Genomic DNA, 21,333 nt, shown 5'->3' with positions numbered 1-21,333 from the left:
TTATAACACTGAACTGCTTATTTCTTTTCTTTCTACCTAGCTGCTCTGAAGGAAGTTTTCTAACAGGGTCTACAAAGCCAGCAGGAATTTCTAAACAAGCAGCTGTTTTATTATTAGAAATAGAACTAAATTATATAGAAAATCTTATGTCACAGTCATTCTACTACTTTTTTAAAATATATTCTCCCATCTTCCAAGCCTCATTAAAAAACCCTCACAATCCAAAGCACTGGAGACTGGATTCAGTCTTCATTAATTGCTTTCATGCACTGCTGCTCCCTGGATTCAGAAATTTGCCCTGTCAGCACCAAATCTAGAATATTTCTCCTCAGCCAACCCTGCTGCTTCCTGTTCCTTTTCCCAGAGATCAGCTCCACCACCAGCCATTAGCCACACAGTTACGAGGCCGGTTCTTTCACTGTTTACAAAAACACAACTAGCAAATTCACCCTCGTCTTTGAAAAAGGAGACTTCTCTTTTGGGAAGCAATTTTAATGAAGGACATTAAGTAAACTGATGCTGTCATTAGTGCAAATGTCAAGTTCATTGTAGCAGATGTTTCAGCTGAAGATGGCTACATGTTAAAAATCTCAAAACAAATGTGCATTCACCATTTGATTTAGTGTATCTGCTTCCATGCTCTCAAGAGCGAGCCTGAAGCAGCTCTGAGCATCATTGCCCTGTCCTTACGTAGCAGGGGCAGTCTTTGGCTGGGACGTTCCTGAAACGCGTCCTGCCCCCAGCCTGCTGAGGACTGCTTTTATCAGCATGTAAGGTGTTGGTGAAGTACAGAATGCAAAAGCTACTGCTAATGCAGTTAGAGACTGAAAAGAGCTCAGCAATAGTAAAGAAACCTCTACCACATTGCACACATTGTTACAGGAACCTGTTCATTTGGAGGAAATCAGGTGGCATGATTCTATTAAATTACGTTGCTTTCTATGAGCATTTCAGTCGTGAATGGACCTGCTTTTGGCATCTTGGCAGAGAGAACAGCAGGTGAAGTCTGTTATCAGGAACAGTGATTTCTGAGGCTCCTGCAATTTTCTACCCAAATCTAGAGCACAAAATACTTTCCTGCCTTTCAGGCCCAAAGTAATCTGCTGGAATACTAAATATCAACAATAATTTAAAAAATAGGCAGAACAAACTGTGTCTTAAAAAAAAATTAAAAAAAATAGTGGTGGGTTTTGAAACGCAATTTCTAAACATCCTTCCTGAGATTATAATTCAGTTTATCCATAGCAGTCTTAGTTTGATTTATAGGAATTTACAAGCTGCAGCTGAAACTCTTCTAAAAGCAGTAACATCTGAAACAGATTAACCAAAAAACCTCTAGATGCCCATAAGGAATCCACACTACAGGATCTCCCTCCATCTCACATAGGCCACAGTATATGGGAGTCAGACAAATAATGCTTAAGACAGCAAAAGACTTTGTCACAGCCTTATTCCCATGTACCTGTAAGGTTCGCTCTTTTGTGCTTAAAATGCTCCTCCTCTGCCCTTCCTGATACATGGCAGCCAGAAACCACTTCAGACAACAATCAAATACGGAGTATGTTTTGTCTCAAGATGAAAGAGTTCCATGGATGAATGAGTGACTTAGGAGCCTACACAATGTCACAAACATTTATACACAAAATGTGACTCAGTATCAAATACCTGTTCACAGAAAAAGGCTAAAGAAAGAAGTACCAAAGACATAAGGAAACATAAGAGAAAGCAGCTGTAATTTATAGGCTTGGAGACTAGAGTTAAAGCAACAGTTCAAAAGCAATCTGCGCTTTAAAAAAAAAACCCTAGCAATTTCATTTAAAGTATCATTTCAGCTGACTAAATAGGAAAGATCTGTAAAGTCTTGCAAACATTCTTGCAAAAGTCTGAACATGTATTTGGCTCTAGAGAGACCAGCCTCACATGTAATCTTAAAAGTTAGGTCCATGCTCTTGCTGATCCACTTGCAGCATCCTAGCAGTTTACAAATGAACACAGGAATACACAATTTCTTGCTATTTGACAAAAGTATACCTAATTGTTTCTCTTCTGCTAAGTCTATTACATTGTCTACTTCACAGTATCACTAAAGCTTACTCCAATCAATGAATTTTTCATGCAATAATCCAATAAAAACATGTATTTCATATTTAGGAGTGTAAGGATGTTTCAAAACTAATCCATCCAGAGCAGAGTCAAGGATTTAATTTATACAGTTCAGTTCTGGGAGAGCAAGAAAGCATGGCTGAATTTTCTTTTTACAAGGTATATGCATTTATGCCACCGTAAAAGAAGAAATAAACTAATTTTATTTTCATAACTGAAAACAAGCTCTCACCTGAGCAGCTTTCATTGAGCCAGTACATCTAACAAAATGCATTATCAATGAAAATAAGAATACTGCATAATCCAATGTTGCTTTTTTTCCTGAACTACTCTAACATCTCTCACTTTATAGCTATGTGAATACATAATTCTCATGAGAGAAAAAATTCTCACTTCCTACAGAGATGACCTTAAAGAATAAACACTTGTTTTTTGTTTGTGGTTTTTTTTTCTGATAGAGATGGGTTCATTTGGAAACTGCTCAAATTCCACTAATACTGATTTTTTCCAACAGTAGAGAGTCCTTTTGACCTGTTCATTCTTTTCCTGGAAATCATAACTGATTTACTTTAGACACTGAAACTCCTTAAGCCATAATAATAATAATAATAATAAAAGTTAGAATAAGAAATACTTTGACACTGCTCATTTGAATGGAAAATTGCTCCTTGAGAATAACAGACTGCATAATCTCAAGCTCTCCTCTCCTACAAAAATGTACCACAGACAAAAAGAAGACAAAATTACTTAAATGTGAAATTCAAACACAAAAAGATGTGGGCTACCTTTACGGTGATGTGTTTTAGGGTCACACCTTTTTCTGGACCGAGAAAAATAATAAAGGAAGGTTGGGTTTTTTACTTTTTGTGTGTGTTTGTGTATGTATACTCTTTTTTTTTTGAGTGCATTCTTATTTACTCTGTACATCCTTTCCTTTAACAATACTTGATGGGTCTACCCTCTGTGTGTAGTTTTCATTGAAATAAAAGGACAGTGTATGCTGCAACCTTTCTCTGCTTTCCTGAGTGTAAAGACCCCAGTACCAGCTCTGCAGCTCTCGGGAAAAGTGGTATTCTTCAAAAAATAGCCAGCCTTCTGCTTAAACTCCACGGAAAGTGGTCTGGCAGCCACAAACAGAACAATCTTTGTAGCTTCATAACCATTTTTTAGACACTTAGACCTGTAGTGAAAGTGCTAATTTTCTAGCTCTCTTGACTACAGATGTGAACAGAAAAAGTCTTCCAGAAGAGATTCTTCTGTCAATGAAAGAAAAGAGAGCTTTCCTGGTACCTTAAATGCAAGTGGATGTCTCAGTTCTGCAAACATACAGCTTAGCAAAAAAAGCTAGCAGTTCATTCCCAGACTTCACTGAAATTCAAATAACACTCCGGGGCTCTAAAGGGGATTCTAAAAGAGACCCTGTCCTGAAAAACAAAACGGGGGAGAATAACAAAAAAAAGTATGTGAAAGATCACCTGGGAGGAATGGCTTTCTTCTACCATCCTGCTGGAAGTCATGACCATAGATTCAAAGGGACAGTACTGTAATGATGTAAGGACTAGATTAATGTCCCACAGCAGGACTGGGTCTTTTATTACCAGGGGCCAGGGACAAAATGCACAAAAGAGGAGCCTCCAAACAAATTCTTAAGGGATCTTAGGGTGGAAACAGAATAAATTCTCCATGTATAGGAGGTATCTAGATACAGCTGCTAATATACTTTGTGAGAAGTGGTGGAGAAGCTGCCACCATAATAAGCAATGCAGAATAGCAAAGCTGTACAAAAGGGGGAGACTGATGGAGACACACACTGCACTGAAAATCTGGATTTACGTAGTGCAAATATCCCTGCTATCAATCATGCCTTTCCTGACTGGGAACTGGCAAGAGTGGACTAGTCCCTAAAGCCCTGCAGCTCCTGCACTGTAAAAGGAAAGTAAAGGCTCAGTAAAGAAGGTGGCCTTTTAGCCTTTTAACATAGAGAGGCAAGGATCTAGATACCAAAACCATCTTGGTCAGCTGGCAGTAGCATAATCACTCAAACTGCGCCTTTCTTTACACTGTGTAGAGCGCTAGCAGAGTAGGTGCTGGAGAAACAGGTTTATCAAAATCTCTAGGGAATTAAAAACTTGTTTAACAGGAAAACTGAAACAGAAAACTGAGTTTTCCTGTTGGTGTCAAGGCAAAGTAGCAGACATGAGTCCTGCAAAGTGACTCTTACAGTGACATCCCAGCCTGCCATTAATGATCCAGTAGTTCAAAATAACTCAGGCTGAACACTAAAGCTTAATATATACTAATTAAAAGATCTCTTGTTCAAATCACCACCTAGACAGAGTAGTCCAGGAAAGGTCCAACGAATTCCACCTCTTTAGCACACACTAAATAGATGGTGTATCTGCCATCTGTTTCAGAAGTGAGCCTTTCACAGGTTAAGAGCACAAACCAATCTTCCTTCTCAGGCAGGGGTCCTCCAGATACACAGGGTCACCATCTGTAAACTTCCAAACAATCACACTCATTTTTTAATCACTTTTCCTTCTCTCAGCAGTAGCTGTTGCGTAGCACCTCTGTAGGAGCTGCTCGTACAAGGACCTGCCAATGAAGCAGGCTTTCATGACAAAGATTCTTGGAAAGAGACAGGGAAGGGGATGGCTGATGAATGAAAGCTGGGCAGAATAACCATGTTGAGGCCTATTTAATTGGACAATTGCTGGTTTAGATGGCAATTCAAGAGCTGATCCCCAAATGCTGTCGATTTAAAGAGTTTGTTAATGAAGAAAAGGGGTTTAAATTGTGTGTTCAAATTGTTCATGAAGCCTGCGTGGACAGTGCAGGCAAATGCCAGTGATATGTAAGAGCTTCAAAGTCAATTTATGCTTGAAATGTCCCAGACTACAGATGATGGGGCCAGCTAATTTGCATGGAAAGGAATAGCAATAAAGACAGAAAAGGGATTCCTCATTAGTAAAGGAGGACTATAGTTGCAGAAGGCTTGCCATCACTTTGCAATCTCTAGCCATATGAAAGGCTTTCATACAGCAGGTCTGGAGTGACCTTTCATTACAGGCTGCTTTTAAAAATTTACATCCTGAACAAACTTTCTTCCTTGAATATGGAATCCCATTTCTAAGAATTCATTAACGTAGCTTCCTAAGAGGCTACAGAATCATTGGGAGCGAGGAAAAGGGCTTCTCTCTTATTCTTCTCACCAGTGTTAAGGTTACTAATTCTGCAGGATTCCAGGGATTTACTCCTTCAGGTAACAAGACAGTAATAAGAATCAAATTCTTGCCTCTCTTGTAATCACAAAACCCAGTAATCACAGGCCTATCAGTGCAATAACATAGAATAGACAGATAATGGAACTGATAGATAAAGGAATTGATAATAGATAATTGTGATAGAAAATGGAATTTGTGCTGTGTGCTAGAGCAGCTTAGAAGCACATTAAAAATAGTATGATTATCTTAATGAAAGAAGAAGAAAAAGTCAGCTACTGGGAACTTAAGTACTCAGTAAAGCAAACCAAAATAGCATCTCCATAATTCATAAAATCACAATAATATCCTAAAATAATGAAATAGCACTTACAAAAGAAATATTAATGTAATAAAACAAATACTGTAGAGTTGAGAAGAAACTTCATTTATCTGAGATAATACTGTCAAACAGGTGGCTCAGCAAGTGGCTTGAATATCATCCTATCTCCTAGCATAACTCTTCATGAAAAAAAAAAACCCATGGATTTTTTTAGAACAGGTTTGCAGGCAATTAGTTTTTCTTTTCAAGTTTAAATTCATGTGAGACCACTGGGAAAAAAGAAACAAAACATTGCATTGCATTAGTAATGCCTGTACTTAAAATCCAGGGAAGACTCTGGCAACTCACAAACTTGATCATGTGCAACTTGGCTTTCTTTGGGCTCAAGGAAAGAAGAAATGGATTCTAGGTAGAATACTCTGAAGTACAGAATAAAGGTGGAGAACAAAACAGGACAGTTTACCTTGGAATAGTCTGGAAAGTAGACTGTGGCAATTTTCCAGTGGCTGTTTCTTCATCCCCTGTTTCTGAAACTGAAGTTTTATTCATTGGCAGCCTTCCTGCAGCTCATACCTGTAGTACCTTGGGCACAGGACACAGTTGTCTTTTTCCTCTCACCTAACATAGGATACTCAGCTGGTAGCTGTAGACATCATTAAGCTGTTTGTTTGCTGTGAAGGTCCTAATTGATCTGGAAGAAGCAGGATAATGCTCTATGTTCTCAACATGTGAAGGTGCCAAGTAACATCCACTGCATATTGGAGTTATAATGTAAACAAGGAGTGCTAGTCCTTGAAATCAGCAAGATACGTAAGTGGGTGCCAACATGCAAGATGATGTGTGTCTGCTAAACTGTAGAATTCGATCTGTAATGCCAGAATCTTGCATGAAAGGGGAAAGTCATTATGAAAATAAGCAGATACACTGTCAAAAGACTTTTTGCTTAAAATATACTTGGAAATTGTAAATGCTTTGTATAATAGCATTTTTGCATGCATTAGAATTTGTTTTACTGGGGAACACTAAGGAATACATTTCTATTCCCTGACATTTGCTAATAACTAAGAAGTAATTGACAGTAATCAGTGTTAATGCCTGCTATTAGAAATCACAGACTAAATAACAGCATCATGCCATACAGACAATAGCCAACATTGTTACAGAAAGACATTTAGCACTTAGAAAAAAATAAATTTATGTATACTTGATTGTCTAATGAGGGATAGTTTATGCTGAATCAAAAAGTACCTAATTTCATAATTACTTCACATAAGCATATTTATTGTGACAAAGGGGCAAAATATTTGCCAGAAACCCACATACTGTAGGGACAAGGAGAACGGTGAGGGCATAAGAACAGCAAGTAAGTGTTTTATGACTGGCCAGGTTGAAGTGGGAAGAGTGATAGAAGAGAACGAAACCATCTGCCAAGGCAAGTCTGGGGAATGAGGGCCCAGAGAAAAGAGGCAACACGAGCTCCAGAGACCAGAGTTTAGCGCAGGAATTTCTAAGACCTAATTCTACTGAAGTGGGCAAAGTTCCTCCAGTATAGCTCTAGTAAAATCATCTTAATCTATTTTTAGCTCTTGCACTTAGCTACCTACTTAAAAGAACAAGAGCACTTGTTAGCTTACTAAAAATTTAACTCATGTTCTGCCTTGCTGGGCCTGGGGATTGAAGTCTGAAGAATATTTCTTTTCAGTGAAGCAGACCTTATCACGTGAGCCTGTGTTTGTTTTGAAAGAAAACGTAGTGTTTGGTGTGGGAAAATGACTTTGTTCCTTTTTTGATTGCTGTATTTCTTCTATTGATTGAAAAGGGAACAAGCACTGAAGAGAACTTATTTAGGAGTTTAGATTTTAATACCGGATAAAGAGAATAATGTTCTCTGTAAATGCATATCAAAATAAAATCCTTCTCTTCAGTTATTTTTAATTAGCAGAGGGCCTATTTTAAGAGTGATCACTACATGCCACAGCAGTGTCTGAAATAAGCAGATATCTACCGTGACCTTCTTAAGAAATGCTGCAGCATGGGATTTTTTTTTTTTTTTTTTGCCTGGATTTAACAAAGAAAAAGGGTCTGAATGGGATCACAGAAAAGAGCATGAATATCAGTTATCTGCTATCTCCCCTATCACTTTCAATTCAAGGCTTAGTTTGGTCTTTCCGCCAGATCCAGAGCTTTGGTATTTTCCTCTAAGGATTCAAATTTTGATAATACTGTCTGAGAGCTTATCTACTCAGAAAAATTCTACCAAACAAGCTAATAGCAAGTCAAATTCCCACATGAATCTTCTTATTCAAGCTTCTAAGGTTTTATAGTTAAGTTTCAACTATCTCAAAAGTAAGACAAGCAAAACCAAACCAACACTTTTTTATACTGGAAGAAGACTATCCACTTAGCATGTGGCAGTAATGGGTATGCTACCTCTTCCTATTAAATTCTATTGATTTAAAACCACATCCAAGTATAAATTAATATCTAAGTATATGTTTCTTTCCTTGACATGCTTAACTGCCCAAGTGTGGCAGCTGGATTTAAAAGATATGACATTTTTCTTTCTGCAGAGAAATATCCAATGGAGACAATACCAGATGTGTTCAGTGACTGGGTGATATTTTATAAAAAACCCAAACATTCTGCAAAGGAATGAGCAGGATTTTCAGCTCTTTCTAAAAGACACTTTAATATTTTGACATGAAGGTTCCTGTTTCCTAACCTGAAGAGAAATAGCAAAGTTGTCACAAGGAATGACATAACCTTTATCTGAAAAAATGACATCCAGATAAAACCTATGGTATGTATATTGCCTCAGAACATAAGATTACAATAGCCCTTGCAGTTACCCAGATGATCTTATAGGTTTTTCACAGGCTCCCTAAAGTTTGTATGTTCTTCATATTTGCTGCCATCAACGAATTGAGGTAAAAAAGTCACCCAGCACTTCCAACACAGTATCTCTAGAAGTTGCAGAAGGAAAATAAACAGTGTAAATTATGCAAGTGTTCTGCCAATGTGGAGTTGAGATAATATTTGTCTGAAATTAACAAGTTCAATGAACTAGTAACTAACTGAAAAGTAATACATCATATACTGAAAATGAAGACGGGAAGTGGTATGAGCAATTGAAGCATTTCTTCATGTGGAGGGTGGTTGGATTGTGGAACAAGTGACTGAGGCCAGCAATTTAGCTGACGTTTATTAGTTCAGGAAAGAGTTAGCAACAAACATGCAGCAACAAATTATATTTTTGTTTGTTTGTAATAGAGACATACTGATCTCATTTATATTTCACAGATTTCACTATTTTCTGAACTAGTCTTTTCCTGGCATTTACCAAGTCTGTGTTCTTATGTATTAGAAATTTGCAGCAAAACATGCTAAAATATTATTAGCTTGTAGTACCCTGAAATTGGCTAAACCAACACTTTTTACATCCAGAAACTGTCAACTGATTTGGAGTCTTATTCGGAAAAAAATGACCTTTCAAGATAAATACACACACATTTTTGCCTGATTAATTCTATTTAAAGCTATTTAAAATTCATTAAATTAAAATTTATTTTGAATTTTATGCTTGTAGTTGGGAGGCAAAATATACTATCAGCTATTACACACTTCACATTGCAAAGGCAATCACTCCATCATCAAAAAAGGGATAAATCAGGGCATAGTTTGAGTTTTTTTTTCTCTGTGCATCTCTAGCAAAAATTATCTCCATAAGGTACATCTGTTAGAGGTTCCTAGGCTTTCCAGGGTGTGGGAAGGAGATGCCACTGTGCCATGATAAATTTCTGCTCCTGTTCTGGTATGACAGAAGCATGAGCTGCCTGATCGCTCAGGTGTTGAGGACTTAGAATTCCAGATATTCCTAAATTATTCTATGTGTGGATACATTTATTTTGAACAATTGCTCTGTTCTGTTAAAACCATATTTCACAGAAATATTTGAGCAAATACAGCTGTTCCTAGATTAATTCCATGTTACTTAAGTCTGGAGAATACAGAGATTTCGTTCATTTGGTGCTCAGCTATGCGACAAACCTTAGAATAAGGCAAGGTATTATATTCTACAGCTTGATTCCATGTCTTCTTGTCTTGAAAACTGTTAGGAATTGAAAATCAGCATAAAAGGGAAGGATGGGGAAATGATTGCTTCCAATTTCAAGCAATGCAACTCCTACCTAAAAGCTTTGTTTTTCCTGCTCATCTAGAATTTGAACACCATCAGTTTCTGAAACATGAAAAGAATCCAAATTGAAAGAACTAAGCTTGATATTATCAGAAACTGTAATACATAAGAAGCCTTAAAACAAAACCAGAATATTTTATGAATAATAATATCAAATGTCCTACTTTTTTTTTTCTTATGTTCACACTTCCATTAAGACCACAGGAAAACAGTTACCTTAAAGAATGCTGACAGAAAACAGTTCTTAATCCATATTTTTTGGTTTTGCAAAGGGATCTCCTGTCAGACTTGCCAATAAACTTATTAACTTTTTTTATACATTTTTGCTTAAACTTGTTAATTATTATTGTTTATTCCCTCCTTCAAAGTCTGCAAGCAGAGTTCATTCATAATCAAGGCAGCAATTTCTTCCCAGGTTATTTTGTTTTCCTGTAGTTAATGTGATCCCAAGTGTTCAACACAAGTCACGCACTTGCCTCCCCAATCTCTTTTTCAGTTGTACAGGAACTCCCTAGCAAAAATATAAGCACATGTTCAACCATTTTGGAAAGCATCTTGTCAACATTGATACAGATCCCCAAATTATTCAAAATTTGAAAAATATGTAGGAGATGCACTTAAGATAAATACTTACTTTGAATAAAAACACCAGTAAAAATTAATAACTTGCAATGCAAGTTCCCTCCCAATACCTACAATAGGGCAAATGAAACAGTGTCTTTGGAGCTAACTTTCCTGACTAGAGCAAACACATTTGAGATCAACCAAAAAAATGTCCGAATAAGAAGTAAATAAGCAGGGTGTCCAGAAAGGGTACTTTTTCTTACACAGTCAATGTATCTTGACTACACAAGGAAGAACCCCTAACATAGTCTATATAACAGTAAACTAAAATACAAAAGCAGCAAAATTGGCAGATTGCACTGTGATTATTTGGACTCATAACAGCACGTTGTAGTGCTTCTTGCAGCTCAAACCCTGCAGTTCACATTCCAGGATGAAAGGCTGGAAATTAATTAACACATGCTGGTATAATCAAATAACATGGATGTAACTTACTACTACAATGGAAAAATGATAAAAATTAATTAGTATAAATTTCTATCAGAAATATAAGTGCATGTCACAAGCTTTTCCTGACTTACACAGGAAACTTACCAGCCTGACAGAGCCAAATAAGCCATTTCTTTAAATTCCATTTTACTCAAGAAAATGGAAGTAGTCTTCTTCAAAACAACATAAAGTTAGAGAACTACGAGGATTACTGAGTTATAGAGACATGAAAATACATACTTCAGTCTCCTCCCTGTAGTGTAATGAAGTCAGGACATGACACACAATTCTTCAGCAACAAGACCTCACATGCCATTCCTGGTATGCACCCTTTGAAATGTCAGCACGCCAATGCCATTTTAAAAAGGACTGAATGCAGCTACCACAAAGAGATTTCTAAGTGGGCGATGACAAAACAAGCCTCAAAAGCAAACCTCCTCTTTCTCTCATTTTAGGAAAGGTTATTTCTCTCTCAAATCCTCTCTTTTCTAAACTCTAATGCAACTTCTCTCATGTAGGCAGCACTAGAAACCCCAGTGTTGACTGATAGTCTCCAGCACAGTGCAACTTTAAACCTGCGGATTACTGGCCTTATTGTGAGCTCGTGTATATCCTGCAAGGCTATTACTGTTCTCTGCTGCTAGAAAAGTTCAATTTTGAGCTTTAACTATAAATACACAATACATCACACTAAATTACCTTACAATGGAAGTAGCATGTCTCCTAATGCAGTGAAACAACAGAACATATGAAAGTTTCCATAAATGTGAACAAAGCAAACTCTCTCTCCAGTTCTATATGTCATTTATCTATCAGTAGCAATTTTTTAATATTTTCTATAGCCCACAGTAGCCTTGCAAAGTCAATCCTTCTTTTTAATAGAAAAATAACATTTCTGAGATATTTGAATTATGTCAGGAGATAAGTAATTCACAGACTACTTTATGACTGACACATATACACCCAGAGATGCAAGGAGATTAAATCCCGTGGCTACTTGAGGTATGAACCCATTCTGTGTCAATCTTCCTCCATTTGTTTCTGGAGACTGACACTGTGCAGTGCTCACCGGTCAGAAATGCATCAATCCTTCAGAGAAACAGGAGAGAGAACATTCATTTGCATTCACTTAAATAGATGAGATCAGCAATGAATTCCATCGGAAATGAACACTTCTGGGGATGCTGCTTTTATTACCTCTGCAGTGATAAAGGATGGCATTTACAGAATGGTCCTCTGAAAAGCAAGAGCACAAATCATTGCAGGCATATAGTGTAGGTACTAATACTGTTACGTGTTACTGCATCTAGTTTCTCCACTCTTCTGAAATCAGAATTAGAACTCGTAGCTCTAATTTATAACATGGCTAAGTGCTTACCTGACTGAATCGTGCTTATATGGTCAACATTTCTGGTTGAAAATATATCCTACCAAATCAACGGTTACCAGTTCAACCTCCCCAAATCTTGTTTCCTATAACGTATTTAGAATTGCATGCAATTCTGCATTGCGTAATTTTTCAGTTGCCTTCCTGGATTATAGGATAACAATTCCCAGTATCTGCCTTCATTATAAATGGTAATACTGAGTATGCTGAGCAAGTTTAAATTTAATATTTTGTTTCAATTTATTGTTGTAGGTAATGCATTCACCGCATAGCTCAAGTCAGGTAAACCAGCTGAAGTATCTCCTAAATCGGTTTCCCAGATAATAGACTTGCATGGATTACTGCTCCTCAGTTTGAAATTTTTTTCTCTTTTTTAAAAATGTACTGAATAAATTTCTAGTCTTTTTAATTTTAAAAAATATCACCATTTTCCATGGGAGGAGTCTTTAATCTTATCTGATGATATGCTTAAGGAATCAATTGAGTCTGGTGGCTCACTAAATGGGTCTACCACATAAGGTAGATTTCTGTAATGTAATCACACCTCTTTTGAAGGTGATAATATGTTCATTTCTGTTATTTTAGGTGTCAGGCCTTGAATGGAGCTCTTTATAGCCTACCCAAGTAGCCTTACATTGCAAATTGTATTAACACATTGAAAATTTCCCATTCCATTAGTTGCTGGAAATTTTTTAAATGTGGGCTTACCAGTGGTTGCCATCAATTCATATGCTTTTGCAATCCAGTTCCTTGGGCGTCCTTGCTTTTGCAGTCATCTCTAATATATCTTAACCTTCACCTTATCACTTGCTTTCCTGCCTGGTAGGACAACCTCAGATGCTTCATGAACATTGCCTTTTAATAGATTTTTCTTTGGTTGCTCATCTAATCTCCCTCACATTTAGTAAATGCCATATAATTAAGCATAACCCTCTCTGTCAAACCTTTCAAGTCTACCTGAACCCTTTTTATCTTTAATTCCCACAATCCTTCTAGCCTTCTGATATTCAGTCTTGAAATGTTTACATCAGCATGGCATACATTTCTACACGTATTCTTTCTTCCCCTTGTTATTCTGCTGCACTGTTGCACCACTTCCTCTCTTCCTGTGTTTGTCATAGTGACAGAACAAAAATTTGTAAAATTATTTTGAGAAAACTAACAGAAGTTTCCACTACTACTTGCCACCTACAAACAAAAATTCCATAAAATATTATATAAAAAATTCCAGTATTATAAATTTGAGCATCTTAGTACATTCAGAAGATAGGCACTACATTTTTCACTATTCATAAAGTAAAATAGAACACTTTCACAAAGTATAAGGTTTCCAGTGATATATATCCAACTGGTCATTTTAATTTATTTATTGTCATTTATAGTCATTGAGACATTTTTGCTATAAAATTCTGACAGTAGAAACACCAAGATGTTTTAAAATTGGATTGATTCTTCCTTTCCTGAAGCTCAAACACTAAATTATGTGTGCTTAAGCTGTAGTAATAAGCACACTGCTATAAGATAAATGGTAAACAAAGAGCCCAAATCACCATCTATGGTAACAAAAATAAGGCAGGAATAAAGGTTATATGATGTTGGTTAAAGAGGAAAGTAGCTATTATTTTCTGTACTTAAACATACTTGCATACATTTATCTGGTTTGTACTCAAAATATGCTGCACACTGTGAACGATACAAACGAATAGATTGATATGTTAAAGATGCTAAGATAGTACAGTAAAAATATTTTATAGGATAATTTGGGATGAGCTGTATAAGAAACAAATCACGAAGTCAGAGCTCTGGTATATCACGCATACCAAATATATGACAATAAAACTTTTATATGTTTCCATCATGCTTTTTTATGTCAAATAGTTAATAGGAAAAAACTGTATTAGGCATGTTTTTGAAGTTTAAAGATGTTTCATTATTGGTATCTTTTTTTTATATTAATTATACCATAAAACTAGCAACTGTGGTGTCATGTACATGTCTCTTCCTGAGAAGTGTAACCTCACCAACCAAAAAATTGCCAACATTTACACACCTTTTCAAAATTACCTAAAATAAGGTGATAACCTTTTATACATGTCACACACACATAGGCAAACTGATATGAAGATACACATGAAGTCCACTATCTCACAAGAGGGCCTGGCTGTTTTCCTGCCAGGACCACAGCTGTCTGAGATGAGACAATCCTCCCCAGATTTCCCACAAGGCCCCCTCCATTACCTGCAGATTATCCTGTAGCTCTAGAGCCTCCTGCAGATCTGTCAGCTTCTTGGTTAGACACAAGAAGATCAGAAAACAAGGAGGTCAACAGTTAGTACAGAGGTACATCATCCAATGAAAGACAGAAACCATAAGTAGAAGAAAATGTCAGCTCATTGGCAGGAAGAGCAGATCTGCAAGGCAACTTAGTTTTCTCATTCTCTACCCCCCCTTTCTTTCATAGGCTGGGAAAAAGAAAGATTGGAAAGAACAATTAGTTTCCTAAGCTGGTTTAACACTGCAATGGGCCACAGATATTGGATGGAAGTAGGATTTCAAAGAACTGGAATTGATTGGGAAAGCCTGAAATGGAAACAGGAAAAGCGACTTCAACTGTGGGGAGCTAATAATAAGAATTGCAGTACAAGTGAGGAAAACACTGATCAATTCATTCAGGAACAGCACTGGAAACTGGACTTCGCAGGAATGGGACTCATATCTGTACTTCTATGGATGGAAGGAACAGCATTTCACACTGGCTGAGGAGCTTCCCCAGGACAGTAAGGATTTTGTGTGTGTGTGTGAAAGATAAAAAGGGAGAGAGAAGAAGAGGGAGGGAATGAGTGAGAGAGAATGAGAGGGAGAATGGAAAGTCATGGAAAGTCAATGGCATTGCTTTCACTACATCAGTGGAGCCAATGTTGTACCTGAAAAAAGGAAATAACAACCTGCTTTGTATATGAAGAAAGTGAAAATTACTTCATTTTTGGAACAGGTGCTTTTGCTGCTTTACTTAGTCTAAATGGGGAGAGAAAATTGTATTGCTCTGTTCTTTGGCTTATTACTGACTTTTTTAAATTTTTTTTTACACAGTTCACATTTATTTCTTCAACAGGCTTTTTGGATTCAGAAGAAAACTTCTAGGAATTGTAAATTCACTGAAGGTTGTTCCAATGAAATAATATATAAGGAATTACATACCTACTTTTGCTTCAATAACTCCTAAAATAATTGCCTTCTTTCTCTTTAAGCCTGCCTTGGTATTATTTTTTAAGGATGACCAATGTTATTTCCTTTCATGGGGCCTTTTCTGTCATAATGCAACTAATCTGTTCTTTTGATTTCTTGACCACCCTCCATCAAAGCTGTTCCTAACAGGAATAATTCTGTGTCTCCTAGAATATGGAGGTTCATTCGTGATGAAAACCATAATCAGATATGAAGCAAAGATTCCCTCCCACATTTTCAATTAAAATGAGTGAGAAAGCTTGAAAAACAAAAATAAAAGAAGAAGGAAACCCAGAATGGCTTACTAAATAGCTGTGTGACCTTGATAATTACAAATATGAATGTATTACAGATGACATTTCAGATGATCAGAGCTGTAAAAATTTACATAAGCAAAATTAAGGCTAAAGCAAAGAAATTATAATGGCAAGGGACTACATTCCACCTTTCCATTGAGGAGGCATATTTGGTATGCTACCTGCTATTTTAAAATACATTTCCAACAGTGAAGTTTCCATCTCTTCCTTTACAATTTTATTTTCCAGACACAAAATTCTCAAAGTTAAAAAATAATGCACAGATACTCTGTCCCAATTTCCCATTTCTCAATCCACTATTTTCACTATTATAGTGTGTTAAATAAATCCTGTTTTTCTTGTTTTTTCATACAATACAAATATATGTCAATGATTGTTCTATTTTAGTTATGAATTGGAAAATACACAGTCTCTATGGATCCTTCCTTATAAATGTAGTCTACCAGAATAGTTAATACCATCCTTTTCTTATGAGGAAAAGGGAGGAAGAAGGAAGGAAATGTCCCTCTTACCCTTGAACTTCTGCTAATTCAGCTATAGTTTGGGGTAATGGTGTGCAATACGCTAAACACTTTTTCACCAGAGAAATTTAGAAAAGTGATGAATGAAAGAAGTGGGCTGACCTTTCTTTTACTGTCATGATTTACAAACTCAAAGTTATTGCTCACTGCCACCACTCCAACAACTACAGCTTTTTGAAGTTTTTTTTCTTAAACATTGCCCTCCTGCAACCTAAAGCAGGATCCAAATCAAAAAATGGACAGCATTGTAAACATATGAATTGGATTATATACATGACAAGGGGGAAAGATTCAACAAATGCCTAACGCAAGTATTCAGGTAGAAAACAAAAGCACATCTAATATTAGTGTAATTTTCAAGATAATTTCATTCTGAAACACTATATATGTCTTGAGAAGAACTACAGTGGTTTGCCAGAGGAGTTTCTTATCAACATACTGTATTTCGTGCAAATAGTATTGCGGTTTCTCTATCAGTCCCACGCAAAGCACCTGCTCTTTCAGAAATGGATTTTGTAAAATTCAGTTAATGGCCTCAATGTAGTGAATTTTAACTGCCTAAGAGAAATGAAGTTAAAAAAAAAAATTATCTGCTGCCTGACCATGTTCTCACATATAAGAAAGTAATAACAACCATAGGTGGAATGGAAATTCAATAGACTCCCAACCTGCTGAAACTGTCAGCAAAGTGGAAAACAAAAGAAACTCACATTTAGAAATTTCAAAATTATTCTAAAAGAGCAACACAGGTCATTCAGAAATATCATGAGTCAGTAAGACACCTGTAAGAATACTGGTACCAGCAACCCCATTCCAGGGAATCATGAACCAGATTTAGCAGACAACACAGAATTCATCTCGGTACCAAACCCCAGATACTTCTAGAAATTAAATACAAATTTGTAGAGAGTGCACACTGCAGAAAGTTTGCAAAGAAAACCCCATCACACTTCTTCCTGAATCATCAGCAGACCACCTAAACACATAAGAAATGTCAGAAGAATCCAGAAGGTACCAGCAAAATTCAAGGACATCCTTGATGCTGCAGCCCCCTCAAACATGGCCCATTCACTTTCTGGAGTTACCAAACTACTTGAAGATAATTTTTCCCTTATTTAGCTATAGTTATATCTTTTTCATAGTCTCATACTTCCAGGAAAAACTTAGCATAAAAAGAATAGAACAGCAATGCATTTAAAAGCAGAATGGAAATATGTTACTGGGCTCAAAGGTCTAATTTATTAATGCATTTAGATCTTGATCCGCCAGAACAATTAATAAGCAATGTATCCTCTTAAACAGATATGGAAAATCTGTAGACCTGAGCTGGCTCTGACTTACTTTCATACTAAATATGGCTACATGGTACTTTCCACATTCATTATGGGCATATAATACCATGAGGCCCATTACAAATCTTGGAGTAGCTTATTCAACACATAGAGGGTCTGTTATCACATACAGTGAGTCTGCAGCCATCAAAAGAAACAAGAGTGAGCGGTACTGTTATCCACTCATTTAGCCAAGTCCATATTACCTGGCAACACAGATGGAATCTCTAGATTTCCTTTATTACTATAATATACCTAAGTATTGTTCTGCTAGCTTTTTCTGTTTTGAAGAAGTACAATACACATTTTCCAGCTTTCCAAGTAAGAAAAGATCCACAGGTCAATCAAATATTGACCCAAAATACTGATTTAAACACACACATAAAATCATTTTCTCCCTTTGAATGTCACATAGGATGATTGATTCAGTCAGGATGTCTGTGAGCAAATCTCTCCAAACAGTGTTTACATATGCAAATGTTGACTCACTGTATTCTGTAACCCACAAAACTGTTGAATATCAAAGATGTTCCCGTGAGTGATTTGGTATCCTATATGCAAAAACTGTAGGTTGTAACAAAAGGCACTACTTATTGTGTATGTCAAAAGACCCACTCCAATCTTAGTGTTCAGGGGTTTATAACTAAAGTCGAGCACATGGGGGTTTTTTGCTGGCTAGGGACACATTTTGCACTGTGTCACCTGGTTTCTCCTTTGCACCTTCAGTAAACTGAAACAGGGAAATACAAGAACTTCTGGAAGCTCTATTGTACTGAGCTGTGCTTGAAGAGTAAGAAAGTTGGCATGCATTTAGGTACACAAGGTCCTTCTTCTTCGATAAAATGCAATGTTCCATAGTTCAAATACCTGTTTCTGCTAAAGAAGTTGTTCACTGAGAACAATTGTATTAACGATACCCTATTTTTATAAATATTTAAAGTGTGAGGAATATAAACTGAGACCCATTGTCACAAGGTGCTCCCTCTGTCCTTGAGCTTTTCACACAATGGCACGGGAAAGTGCTTCCAGTAGAACCAGGTGCCCTCTGGATTGACCTCTAATGTTTACTATTCAGAAACCCTTCCACAACAAAGCATACGCTTTCCAAACCACTGTCAAACTGCAGCATGCTAACATTACTTATAGCACCATTTCTCTCCTACCACTTCTCTTTTCCCTCCTCTGTAGAGATGATCATCTATGTTACTACTTCAGTTATGCCATTCTTTTTTATTCATTTTGAGTTATGCTCATCAGCTCACATGCCAACGTTTAACAATACTTAGTCATGTTTGTTTGTTTCTTGAATGTATGAATGAATAATTTTAGGAAAGCACCTATATGGATGGATGCAGTCAAAGCCAAATTCACGTGAAGCCTATGCTCCAAGCCTTGAGCCTATGCTCCAGTCAAATGCAAGCTAACTCTGATGGAGAATCTGTCTCAGTGGAGCACTGCGCTAAAGCTAACAAGTCCTGCTACTAATCACATGCTTAGCCTTTTTCTGTTTCTACATTTATCTCGTAGAGGAAACACTGTCAAAAAGAAATGGTACTGAATTGTGAAACAGAAGACTTAATTCTATCTCTGTTTTGCTACTGACTGTGAACAAGCCAGGCTACTGATTCCCATCACATCATTTGTCTGCCTTATTCATTTACACTGTAAGCTCTGCAAGTCAGGGAATATCTCTTACAAACTGTTTGCAAAGAGCTTCTCCACACAAGGGGATTCTGAGTTCTCCAAGAAAGGGCAAGCCTGTACTAATATAATATTGCTTCTATTACGAGGAGTAAATTTCAAACTGTTTGCATTAAGCAAAACTGTGTATCACATATTTTGCTTCCAGAAGGCTTGTTAACTAATTTTGCTGTTCTTGGAGGCAAAGCCAATGTTGTAAGCAGTCATCTCCCATTACAACACTTTAATGTTCCTGATACGCAGCTACCTCCTGTTTATTCCTGTGTTGACTCTGTTATAGTTTTGTTCTTCTTTCGCCCTTACGATTGCCACAAGAAGATCTTACCCACTGTTCTCATATACTCATGACAGCCTTCTGAAAGAATTCCTATTTGGGCTATATATTAATTAATTACTTCTATTCATTCCAAAGCGAACTGTAATCAGCAGGGAGCTCTTCATCATTTTTCAGACTACTTAGCACCCTTAAAGTAACACCATTTGCTGTGCTTTTAGGAAGCAGCTTATTGCTCTAATTCCTTCTTATGAGATACAAATTTGCAGGTCTCATTCTTCATCCAGTTATTACCAATCTTTCCTTACCAGGGCTCTAATTTCACTACTTGCCCCTTAGTCACTAGCTAAAATACTGATCTCCCCTGTGCACAGTTGAATCAGTTTCTAATCTTCCTCTCTTTTTTCAAGGACAAAACACTTATCTGAGGTACCAAATTAAATGTCTCCACACATATTTCACTTCTATCCTTCCTACAATTTTTTTACTGTTGTTGTTGATATCAAATTACTTATTTAAGTTCTCAACTTGGCACTTTCTTTCTTATAATAATTTCTCTTTAATGTTTGTTCATTCCAGCTTCATTTCTTTTTTACAGGTTTCAGCTACCACGAAAGATTTTTCCTTCTCTCCAAACTGGAAAACAAACACAGCTTTCACATTCTCAGTTAAGTTTTGTATCAGCTGCCTGAGATCCTAAAGTAGCTGTCATGCCAAATCTAGTTGTTCTGTGAGCTGTGAAACTAATGAAGTTTCCTGTCCTGGAGTATTTCCTATACCCCTGCCCCATACTCCTGCAATTATCAAAGCTCTTCCCATAACCTCTATAATCTCATTATCTGTAATACTATCAGTTCTCCTTCCTGACCTCTAGATTCTCCCACAGTATCTTGGGCAAATAAGTTCAAAAGTAATTTACAAAAAATTGAAGGACAAAATGGTCTTACTAGAAATTGTATGTTACCATAAAATGAAATAACTTAAAAGCATCAGCTGATTATATATTTATGTTGTATTTTTCTTACTCTGCATGCAAACCCATAGGTCTAGAAAACAAAAGCTAGTTAATTTGCTCATATATGATGTTAACTCTGAAATTACAGATGCAACATAAATGCCAGAAGTTAGTGTTTCACTAGCACTCAAGTTTTACTAGCACTCAGCTTCTTATGCAAAAAGCCCCAAACAGCCTACCATAGAAACTCAAACACCTCAAACCCTCAACTGTTCTTCTTGTTCTGACAATAAATAAATACACATACACAAATATATGACAGAAAAAACTGCAAACACAAAATCAGAGTAAAATGCACTTAATTAAATATCAAGAATAAAAATGTAGTTGATACACTGCTGATGATATTAATCATTACAATATTTAAGACACTTAAATACAGAAGTATGGATCATAAAGTCTGAAACAGCTTTTGAACTTCCTACCTGCTTTAGAAGCTGAAAGTCAAAGCAGTGAGTCTAGGTCCAGTTTACTAAATAATAAAAAGTCTTGACTACACATGGTAATTCTGACATTTCAATGAAATTAATTAAGTCATCAGCAGGCCTGTATATCTGGAAAGCAATTTTTAATTTACCCTGGCAACAGATTGTATGTTGTAGCCGACAACAAACTTGGTTGCAAGTGTAAAACTGGGCTCAAAATCTGCGTTTCATGCTGACATAAAA

General features: G+C 36.6%; 1 protein-coding gene across 1 annotated transcript in view; it reads right to left on the bottom strand.

Annotated features, from left to right (window-relative positions):
* PARK2 (parkin RBR E3 ubiquitin protein ligase) overlaps positions 1–21,333 on the bottom strand; it is a 626,120-nt gene that overhangs the window by 593,152 nt on the left and 11,635 nt on the right. The window lies entirely within an intron of this gene.

Source organism: Haliaeetus leucocephalus, unplaced genomic scaffold (assembly GCF_000737465.1).
Source record: "Haliaeetus leucocephalus isolate CR32 unplaced genomic scaffold, Haliaeetus_leucocephalus-4.0 Scaffold992, whole genome shotgun sequence".
Taxonomy (NCBI): Eukaryota; Metazoa; Chordata; class Aves; order Accipitriformes; family Accipitridae; genus Haliaeetus; species Haliaeetus leucocephalus.
This window is presented reverse-complemented; position numbering and strand designations above follow the sequence as displayed.